We start from the raw sequence: 12,496 nt of genomic DNA on the forward strand, positions 1-12,496 counted from the left end.
TTTCATTATTGTCACATGTTTCGCGTGTTCGTAGGACGGGAAACTCCTTGAACATTCTAGAACAGCCTAATCTTCTAGAAGATCGATGAGGTGTCTCCCCCAACGTCAATAATCCGCAAATCTTGGGATGAACGTATAAATTTGGTACATATTGGCAATTTTTTATTGGGTCTAGGAAAGAATTTGTTTCTCCCATTTTCTATTGGTCCACCAAACCCAAAATTGGTACCGATGGGGGATGAAATCCAGGCTGTAGAGGGGATTCCAGTTTGAATTTCAAAATGGGTCCTTCTTTCAAATCCCTAACGGATCCATAATGGGGTCTTCTATATAAGGCTCATCGCGTCACTGTTGGTTGAAAAGGAAGGGTCGAAAATTCGAGGGCTTCTTCTTTTTTTGGGTAGGGAAAATCAGGTGGTGTTCGAAAAATTCGAAAATTTTGGAAGGTTCAGAAATTTTTCTTCCTTTTCTTTAAATGGTTTCAAAGTTTAGGCTGAAAACTTAAGGTTTCAAAATTTCTTGAGTTCGAAGGTTCGAAGTAATTTTTGGTGAAACTGAAAGAAAATTCGAGAGTTCTAACTTCAAGTTGAATTTTTTTTAGTTGAAAGTGGTTTTCAAATTCTCTAAGAGGAAAAAGCAAAGAGATGCTCTGTTGGTAGTCGACGTCGCGAGATTCTGATAGCGACAAGTTTGCTGATAGCTTATCGTTCCGTTTGCTGCCCCTAAGGAGGTAAACACGTTTTTGCCTTTTTAATTTCACTATTTTCTCATTCATCTCCTTCTCTCCGTAGAATTATCTATCTGTGCAGTATTAATTATGAATAAGGTTGGGACTTCTTTTGCTGTAGATGGCCTTGACGGCCTTAGGATTGTTTGGTAATCGTCTGTTAGCGGAATTAGTAGACATGTCATGAGTTTCACAATCACCTACTTCGATTATCGTCTCATGAACGATAGCGATGCGGGTTATCTGCCAATATGTTGCTTGAATGAATAAATTTTAGTATTTTGTAGTTTTCAATTCGGCTTTGATGAAGAGTGTTGTTTTGCCTATTACTTAGCAACCTGAGGAGATATGTTGGGGTATGTTTGTTGTGTATTGGGTGTAATTCATGCTATAATGTTCAGGGCTTTGTTTGAAACAAATGCGGGCATTACTTCAAATTGCTTTATGTTTGAATCTTTAGCTGACCATATGACTGCAATTTATATATTGTTCTAATACCTGAACACTTATGCTTCTCTGTACTAAGGCCAGCTAAAATGTTTACTTTTAGTTCTCAAACGTTATTACATATTCTAGTTGTTTATATTATAGCTTAGATGATTAAGGAGGGTTACGTCATGTCTATGAATACCTCTAAATCTCATACTAGTGTTCCTGTTTCTGAATGATAGAGTAATTTGTATGATAGTTTAAAACAACATATTAGGCATGTTCTGACACTACGTGCTATCTGACTTCCTGTGTGAGCTTATCCGATGAGATATTAATTTTTTGCTTAAGTTGTTTCACTATCAAGTTGCGTATCCAATAATGCATTTGAGGTTGTGACAGGTAATACACATTCTATGTAGCTGCATATAACTCTAGGGCAATTAAAACTGATGTAATAGGTTCATATTTCGATTGTGTGCAATTCTAACTGACATTTGACTCTTGGACACTTGGTATGATTGATTTTATAAAGTGCAAGAAGTGGGTTCCTGGTTGTCCTTTACCTTAAAGTTGCTAATTTGAATGTTTATAATTTTGTGTTCTGCCTTCCAGCCTGCAATTATGGTGTAGTTGTTGGATGCTACAAGTAGTGAAAATTTGTATTTCTTTTGTCATGGACTGATTTGCCATTGAATGCGTGAATATTCCTACTTAGTCTCAACGTTCTAGCACGGTATTCCCTTCCAATTCATGTCCCCTTTGTTGTTTCTATAGGATGTCCTCCAGTGCATAAAAAAAAAATAGGAGTTATTTGGGTTCTTTTACATGGATTATTATTCAAACTTTGCCAAGAAAGTATCATATATGCTTAATATTGCTTTCTAAAAGTTTAACTCCTTGATTATCTAGTTATTTGATTCTTCTGTTGCACTGTTGCATTCTTACTTGGTTTGCTGCTATCTTTTTTTCTTAGTCTATTCTTCTTTTTAGCAAGTTTTCTTGTTCTAAAAAGAGATTGATTTGTTTCCTGCCTTGATTGACTTTCATAGTATCCATTGTAAAATTATTTGGCCATTTTCGATGTTATGCCTGTTAATTTTCTTGCTTGTGATATTCTAAGTTTCTTCCTTACAACTATTGTTATTGTAGTACATGATCGTAATGTTGTATTAATTTATGAGGTAGCTATACATATTTCCAACATGTTTTACTCTGTTGTCTCTTCCTTACATGGCATGTGAATTTGCTTTGGAGTCCACCATGGACCTCCCCTCCCGTTGAATTTTCGAAAGGGGCCAATGAGGCCTATATCCAAAATTAAAGGTCGATTGTATGGAGTATCAATGCAAGAAGAATGGGTTAAAATCCTATCATCGAAGTAGCCAAGAAACTTGAAATTCTCGGCCTTCCATTCCATTTATTTATTCATTTATTATTATTATCTTTATTTATTTAGTTGTTTATTTTATTCATTTGGGCCCCAAAGCCAAGGTTGTAAATTTAATATAGGTAGAGCGAGACTCGAGTCGATGACTCAAAAATTAGACTAGGACAGGTGAAATGGGTCCAAGGCCCAATTAGACAAGGACAGGTTTATTGTTTTGGGTCCAAGGACTTAAATCCCTTACTTTCCCCTTCCCCCTCTTCCTCATGCTTTATGTGTTTTGCGAACCTAGTTGATTCCTTAGTCAAGTCGCTAAAAAACTAATTTTGCTTAAACACCAAAATATTTCTAAATTGCTTTCTTTTCGAAAAATAAACTTTTTTCAAAGTTAATCAAAGATGTTTTCGAACAGTTCGGATAACCGCAAGTTAGCGGACGTTTTAGGTCCCTAACACCTTCCTAAAATGTTAATAGGAACCGCATATCTAGAATCTCTAACTTAAAACGATTTTCCTGTTTTGAATCGTTTGAAGTATCTATAAAGGTTTCTTAATTCCTTTTCAAAATTAAGTGGCGACTCTCTTTCAAAAGTCAAAATTTCTCCGCAAAACACTCATGTTTCCGCTCATGCATATTGAGTAATTAATCCCAGACTCATTGATATTTTTAGTTCAAGGTAACAGTCTTCCTTGAACTTACTCATTTTTATGTTCAGACTTTAGTAGCAAACTTGGCAATCAGTTCCATGCTTAGTTTTCAATTCAAACTTGGTATCTTTACCATTGCATGTTCAGTCGCACGTCCATGGGTCAATTAAGTCAAGAATTCATGCATCAGATATGCGTGATCAGCTTATCAGTATCTTCTGTCATGCATTTATGTATTAGCTCAGACATATAACCATGCATCAGATATGCATGGATTCAGCTTATCAGATATGCGTGTTCAGTATAATATGTTCAGCTTATCAGTTACGTCAGTTCTAAGTTCATGTTTCAGTTGTGTATGTCTTGTACGTACTTTAGTTGATCTTTTATCCCTACTCAGTCAGTCTCATTTGAGGACGAATGTTTCCAAGGGGGAGATATTGTAATATCCCGTAAAATCCTAAGTCCGAAATTCAGCTTATTTGGCTTTACAAGCCTCAAAACTTAGACAATTCGATAAGTGTTTCAACACTTAGTTTTATTTCAAGCCTCCGAACTTCGAGGATTTATTTGACGACCTTCTCGACGTCCGATTTTGGATTTTCAAGTTGCGTTGCGATCAGGGAAGTCAAGAGTATATCTCGACAAAGTTTTGAAACTTTCAAAATCCGTTTAGGGCTCGTTTGGATTTTAAAATAGTAGCATCAGGCGATCTGCTCGCACCGCCTGGTCTATAGCACTGCTATAAGACAGGCTCCGCCTGCTCTATAGCGGTGGACTAAGGCGGGCGACGCCTGCTAACTCCGGTGCTCGCCCAGTCTTCAGCATTCCACCTTCGTATTTTAAAGGGTATTTTGGTCATTTTCCCTACCCTATATATAGTCTTAAACATGGGACTTGAGCTCAAAATCACCAAAACATACTAGTTTTGTGAAAATCCTCTCAAGAAACATCAAGAACAAGTCTAGGGTTTGGGGGTTTCAAGATTCAAGCCGTTTTCATCGTAAATTCTATGGATTCTTAATCTCAGGTATGCGTAGTGTTCATCTATGGACCCCTTTCGTCCATAGAGCTCAAGAACCATGTTTTGAATGATAAATTTGATTTACCTTGTTATGATGTGATGTTGTTCATGTTCATGATTGCGGTTTAGGCTTCAAGATCATGTTTTAGGTGTTGTCATTCCAGAACTATGTAGCCAGCATAGGTTGAGACATCAACACTGCCAGCTTGAGGGTTGATAAGGCGGACATCCGTCGTTCTCTTTTGGGGACACTACCAGATTTGAGGGTCACTCACAGCTTGTTTTTACTCTTGGCACGGTATTGACACCCTTCCAATCAGGGCAAGGATTGGACCCCAGTTCAGCTATACTAGCATACATGGGGCATGTCGGTTAAACTATTACCTCCCACAGTCTCAGTAACAGTAAAAGAACTCAGATAGTTCTTCAGACTTCATTATATCAGGACTGTCAGATACAGTCAACTCAGATACAGTACGAAACTCAGATAGTTCCATCAGATTCAGAAACATAAGATACGGCCACTCATGTTATCAGTTATTTCAGTTATCAGAACTTAATTATCAGTCATGTTAGATATCAGTAAATCATGTTATAAGTATTCGGTTTCAGAACTGTCAAATGCAGTCAATCCAACCAGTTCTTCATAATCAGAACTGTAATAAACCACCATCACTTATCAGTAATATAGTATCAGTCATTCAGTACGTTAGTATCAGTAAACTCATGTTGTCAGAATTCATACTCAGTAGTCAGTCTTACCACGAGTTCAGTTATAGTAACTTATGCATGTATGTATTCCTACGTTCATATGAGTCAGCATGTTCATGCATATAAACCCTTTGCATTTAACCTACCTAACTCGTATACTCAGTACATTTAGTCGTACTGATGCATTCGCGCTATGGTTCTTTCTTTATATGTTACACCATAGGTTTAGAGACACGAGTCCCAGATCAGTAATAGCATCAGTACCTCAGCATTCAGAGTTGCGATGAGTCCTTTTCATTCGAGGATGATATGATTATTATTTTATTTATCATTTCGGTTTAGTTTTCAGTTGATGAAGTTAGTTGGAGACATGTTCCTTCAACTCCTTATTCAGTACAGTTAGAGGCTTTCAGACTATAGCATGTCAGACAGTTTTTTTCTCATTTTTGGGTATTGTTATACCATTTTCAGACAATGTTTTATTTAGTTTTGAACCTTATGGCCTTACAACCTGTATTTCTGCATTTATTCAGTATATTATGCAGTGTGTAGGTATAAATATCAGTCATGGGTTAGCTTGTGGTCCTTCGGGGTATAGGCACTGTGTAGTGTTCTGGTTCAAAAAATCGGGGCGTTACATAAGGGCTCATTTGTTTGCACTTAATGGAGGTCTGAATCTGAATGGTTCAGACTTCAGACCATTAAGTGTTTGTTTTTTATTAAGATTTTAACTCTTAATAGGTGTTAGTCATTCAGATCTAGAATCAAGTCTTAATAGGTCTGAAGAAGCATTCTGGTGTTGGATAATATTCACCGCCACTTTATTCATAATCATTAGTCGCCACCTCTGCTACCGTCATCATTGTCAACTGCCACCCACCACCACTAACCACCTCCACCATCACAACCACCATCTACAACAAATATCACTACCAACCACTATTGTCAACCGCTACCACACCTACTACCTTTATTATTCTAATTATATTTAACGTCACCACCACCGTCAACATCACCACCATCATCAACCACTACCGGTCAATCCCTACTATCGACCAACTCATCTATCACAACTAGCACCACCGCTAACTACCACTAATACATCACAACCTCTACATATTCTTCGACGGCCACCACCATTGTCACTAGTAAAGCTACCTCTACCATCACTTCAATCACTATCATCGCTATAATTTATATCTACTAACAACCATCTCCACCATCACAACTAACAATATCTCCAACTAGCACCAACACATCGTCAACCATCATTCATTCATTTTTCAGCCATCACAATCAACACCCCCAACTACTAACATCAAGCAATGTCACATCACAACCACCACCACCACCACTGTCAACTGTCACCATCTTAACAATCACTACAATACCAACCACACAACTATCACCACTAACACTACTAATCACTAACATCAATCATTGTCACCGCAACCACCATTATAAACCATCTTCACTATCACTAACAAATATAAATATTTTTTTTAATCAAATAATAATTTTGTTGTATTAAATTACATACTTTTCTAATATATAATTAGTTTTTTTTAATTGTATTTTTTATTTTATTATATATACAAATAATTTTTTTTTGTACATTCAGATGTTGAAAAACAAACAGTCTTAATAATTCAGTTTTTAGATCTAGGGACAACATGTTAATCATTCAGATATGTATTCAAATTCAGACGTCTGAATCTTAAACAACCTAAGTGTTAGGAGAAACGTTGTGATACTTTCCAAGAAACAGCCAAAGAAAGAGGGTGATTGGAATCAGGTAATAGCATTTCAGAATGTCTATGTGAGGCCGTTTTCTTCAAGATGCCTTCAACTCTTGGAAGTTCATTTGCAACAACTTTAGCCCATTGCAGCCCAATAGACATTAGAACTACGTGGGGTACATACTACACAGATAAGTCTAAAGATTTTAAGAGGATACATCCCAGGTCAGATGAATCTCAACTCCAATGTACTGTAAAAAGTATTAATTGTTGTTTTAAGAGTATGGATAAAAGAGTTGAAAAATATGATATGCCGTAAATAAATCACAAATTACATCAAACTGTCCAATCTGAATGTAGAGAAGTAATGGAAGAAATGTCTGTGAGGGTTCCGGTTAAAGATGTTGAGGAACAATCAAAGTTGAAACAAGAACAAACACAAGCTTTCAAGTTAATATTGCATTGTATCGACTAGCAAACACCAGGATTATTCTTTGTAGATGGACCTGCAGAACAGGAAAAATATTTCTATATCGTGCATTACTAGCTAACGTCAGATCAAGAGATATGATAACATTGGCGTATGCGACCAGCGGTGTGGCAGCAACAATATTACCTAGAGGTCGTACAACTCACTCAAAATTTGAAATACCACTTTAAAAAAATGACTCAACAATGACACATATGTCAAAACAAGGTAGTGGTGGTTAAACTGATTAGGCAAGCAAAATTAATAATATGGGATGAAGCACTCATGGCCAAGCGGCACATAATTGGAACAGTTGATAGGAGCTTTCGTGATATAATGGATAATGACGTATGTTTTGGTGTAAAAGTTACGGTCTTTGGAGGCATTTTCGTCAAGTGCTCAGTTATTCCTAAATCTACCAGAGCAGAGACATTGGATGCGAGTTTGGTTAGATCCTATTTGTTGTCTTGTACGCAAAAGATTCATTTAACAACAAATATAGAGCAAAGCGGATCCAACATTCAGTGAATTTGACTCACAAAATAAAGAACAATTTAATTCTTCTTCCAGATCAAATGGTTGTCAAACACAATGGTGAGAGTAAACCAGAGAAATGCTTGGTAAGTGAAATTTTTCCATCTCTGAACCAAAATTACAGATCTATAAGGTCTATAACCGAAAAAGCTATCTTAGAAAGTAGAAATGAATTTGTAGATCACCTAAATGAAATGTTGATGAAAGACTACACTCCATTTTATCCCTTTTATCTTATCCCTAACTAAAAAATGTTGAGTTGTGTGCACCATCAGTGATCATAACAAAGTGGAATCCTAGTTATTACACACATTTGACTATTAAGCACGAAAAATGGCTAGATACAATAGAGCGATCACGGTTTTCTCACTCGACGGCCATCTATTCCAGGTAGAATACACACTTGAAGACGTGCGAAAAGATATTGCCACCGTTGGGGTCCGTGGCACTGACACCATTGTTCTTGAAGTTGAGAAGAAATCTACCCCCAGGCTTCAGGACTCCAGGTCAGTAAGAAAGATAGTAAATTCAGATGATCATATAGCCTTCGCCTATGCTGGCTTGAAAGCAAATGCCCAAATACTTGTAAATTGGGCACGTATCGAATGTCAGATTGATAGGCTTACAGTTGAGGATCCGGTTACCGTTAAGTACACAACACATTAAATTGTTGGTCTTCAGCAAAAGTATACTCAAAGTGATGGTGTCAGGCCATTTGGTCTTTCAACCTTGATCATTGGTTTTGATCCTTACACGGGTACCCCTTCACTTTATCAAATAGATCCATCTGGAACATTATCTGCAGGGAAAGCCAATGCAATTGGGAGAAACTCAAACTCTATCAGGGATTTCTTGGAGAAGAACTACAAAGAAACATCTGGTCAGGAAACCGTGAAACTGGCAATACGTACTTTGCTTGAAGTTGTTGAGAGTGGTGGAAAGAATATAGAAGTTACTGTAATGACAAAAGAGCATGGGCTTAGGCAACTTGAGGAAGCTGAGATTGATGCCATTATTGCTGAAATTGAGGCAAAAAAGGCAGCGCTGCTGAAGCTGCAAAAAAGGCTCCTCCAAAAGGAAACCTAGCTCTGCTGAGTTTATAACTACTTGAATATGTCCCTCCCTTGAATTTTAATTTATTGCTCTATTTGACTTCTAAAGCTTGAGGTGGTTTTTTGGCAAACACCAGTGTTGTGCTAAGTCTCTTTTGTATAGTGAAAAACAAGTTGAACAAAATTTTGGTTAAGGCTTGATGTTTTTACCAGGGAATGTAGTAGTTCCTTTTATTCTTTTAAAAAGAATAAAAATAAATGAAAGGTTGATGCCCAAATTTTCCGGTGAAAGCAAAATATATATCAGTTTTGATTCTGCTGAAGATGACACGAACAACTACTATCAAGAAGAATATCCGGATACCTTATCACCAAATGGACTGCACATAGGTACATAAACTAAGTTCCTTATGTTATTTACAATCCACTAATTTTGCAACTTCCATTAGCAAGATATGGCTGAACAACTTAGGTGTTTGTAAATACATAGCTGACGTTGAATATTTCAATTACATGTAATAGGTTGGTTTTGAAAGAAAATGCTCCCATCATGATGCTCAGGAATCTGCACCCATCAAATGGTTTATCGAATGGAACACTGTTGATTTTGTAGAGGTTAATTTTGACAATAACGTCATATATGCCAAAATAAAAACTGATCAATCTGCTACCAAACATGTGTTTATTCAAAGAGTACCACTACCTTCATAAAAAAAATAAAGAATATGCTTTTAAATTTATCCAAAAATAGTTTTCAATATGTCTGTTTTGCTATCACGATAAATAAAGCACAAGGTCAAATGATGTTGGGTGTATTTATGCATTCTAGCATCACTATTCTAGCCTTTTTAGCCTTGTTTTGAGGATGATTCTAAGCTATAATGGCCAATAATGAGATAAATGTGTTAAAACGTATGTTTATATGGCTCAATGAGAATTCGAAGCAATTTGGTACTTAAAAGAGTCAATTAGAGTTCAATAGATAAAACTAGTCTTTCTAGCATATGCTAGTTGCTCGTCTAGCCTATCTCGTTGGATTCTATTGCGTTCTATGTGTTCCTTATGGTTTTAAATGTGTTATTATATGTGGAACTAAGTGTTAGGAATGTACAAAGTGCACATGAGTTGAGGGAAGAGTTGAAACTTGAGTTAAAGATCAAAGTGAAATTAGCCTATGCTTAGTTCGTGTTTCTAGTTCGTCGTGTTGGATGTTGTGTTATTTTGAGCTTTAAATTATTTGTTTAAAGTTATAGGATGCTTGGTGAATCGACTATGATGATATATGAAGTATATACAAGCTTCAAAACAAGTGAGAACAACTCGAAAAGGTTCGGAATAGCTTAACGAAGGCACAATACGCAGATTGACGCACTTTTAGACTTCTGGAATGTCTTGGGCGCGTGTGGAATGATGGAGTGGCCAATGGACGTGTACAAAATATGTCTGGATTCAGAAAAGGCACAAATATTTGACTATATGGTGCGTGTAGCTTCTAAAAGGGAGGTGGCACATTTATTTTAATCAAATTGGCACACCAAATTGGAAGGGCAGCTGAACACGTAGTCAACTTTGGAGGTTGGAAAATATTGGTCAATTTTGATGGACACACTGGAAGATTGAACAATATATGTATATATACACGCCTGGACACAATTTAGGACATACAAATATACCTAAATCTCTCTTTTAGGGTTCTTAGACATGCTTTTGAACTCCTTCAATTGAGGATTAATTTGTGAAGGATCAAAAGTACATTTTCATTGTTGTTTTGGGAAATTCCTCTTGAACTTTGAAGGGAATCAACCTTTGATTTCATTTTTTGTAAGTTTATTTGCTTTGAATTATGGATTCAATTATTGTTATCTCTTTTTATCTCATGTGGAACTAAAATCCACAACTAGAGTTGTAGGATCTATGATTATTCCTATATTGATTTGGTAGTTGGTTAAGATTCTTGTGATTGTGGGAACATCTTGATAATTCCTTAGCAATAATTGTTGTCTATTGGTTGCAAACAATAGATCTAGTCTTGTGTTGGTTTGCTTGAACTGAGAAATCAACTAAAGGTGGTGAATTATCAATGAGTATTTGCCTATTTGGGAAGGTTAATTTTCCATCTAATGATTAATGTTGTAACAAGATTAGTCAACTCGAGATAAAATCAGTATGAATGGAAGGTTTTCCTAAGTTTGAGAGAATTAGGGAACTCAACATCAAGGTAGGTTGAGAAACACTTAGATAGGTTGTCGATAATGATAATTTAGTGTTTCCCATAAGTCACAAGAATCCAATACTACAACTATTAGTCAGTAAGGGTTAAGAATCATAGTGATCACAACTTTGATTTTCCATAATATTATTTTGAAACATTAAAATAATAGTTGCAAGTTGTTGAATAGAAGTGTTACATAACTTTTGTTCAAACTCTTAAACCCCCATTTATAGGAAGTTACTAACTATCAGTTGATTGCCTCACAAATAACTTAAATTGACACCATATTCTCTGTGAGATTCGACCCCAACCTAGTTAGGTTATATATTTGACAATGACCGCTTACTCTCTCGTAAGAGACGTGTAATTTGGGCGTATCATGAAACAATCCCAAATGTTGGATTGTAACTATCACGATATGTTTTTCATATGGGCAACTTTATATGTCTCACTTTTCAGAGGAATATCAATGGCCACAACAAAGTATTGGGTTTGACGGAACTACCTGACTGGAAGACAGGAAAATACTCATGGAATATCGTATATAAAGAAGTATTAGGTGAGATACGATTACTAGCATGTCTGAAATTAGTAAAGTCCAAATAATATATAAATGACATGTATCTAATTATACTTTCATTTCATTGTATTTGTAGGTTCACGTGACTAAGAGATGAGATAACCATTGACTTTGAACTTTTACAGAAGTTTGTACGTAAACTCATTTTAGCATGTTGATATTATTTTGTGAATAGGGGTAAAGGGGGTTAAAACTGAAGAGAATTTGAAGAAGTTGATAATATATTAAAATAGCTTTACTATAACAACTCCCTGAATGGAATTTCACATTATATGATTCAACAGCAACGAAGAAAGATCACTAGATAATCAATGCTCGAACATCACTATAGATAATTCAACAATTGAAATGTTATACCTGAAAAAAAACTAATCATATCGGTTTATTAAAACTATAAACCAAATCAAACCAACATAAAATTAATTTTTTTCGATTTAGGTTTTAGTCAGTTCTTTCATTTTTTTCGATTTTTTTTTATTTTTTTAATTATATTTAGTTTTTACAATTATCTTGTGATCGAAGACTAGATCAAATATGTTTTCACTCATGTGCTAATGAAAAACCACAATTATGAAAAAATGAGGAGTGAAACTCTGTTGAAATTAAAAAGTGAGGTGAAGAGTGAAAAATTTAGGCTTTAAGTTTATATTGGATTTTGAATCATTTAATTAGCAATTAATGGACAAATATTACAACTTAAAGGCCTAAATCTGAATATATATCTACATCTACTTTCAAAATATTGAAAATTACTAAAACTAGTTCAAAATGTATGTAAAAAGTAGATTATAATTAATATTTTAAGTAGAAAAAAAATTGAATATTATATATATATATATATATATATATATATATATATATATATATATAAAGTATTTAAAAAGTAGATTATAATTAATGAATAAAAAGTATATATATTTTATGTATAACTAGTTGAAAAAGTAAAAACTAATTGAAAAAGTATTTAAAACTAGATTATAATTAA

General features: G+C 35.2%; 1 pseudogene; it reads left to right on the forward strand.

Annotated features, from left to right (window-relative positions):
• Positions 1-7,768: 7,768 nt before the first annotated feature.
• Positions 7,769-9,254, forward strand: LOC107869436 (annotated as a pseudogene).
• Positions 9,255-12,496: the final 3,242 nt, after the last annotated feature.

Source organism: Capsicum annuum, chromosome 4 (assembly GCF_002878395.1).
Source record: "Capsicum annuum cultivar UCD-10X-F1 chromosome 4, UCD10Xv1.1, whole genome shotgun sequence".
In the NCBI taxonomy this organism is placed as follows: Eukaryota; Viridiplantae; Streptophyta; class Magnoliopsida; order Solanales; family Solanaceae; genus Capsicum; species Capsicum annuum.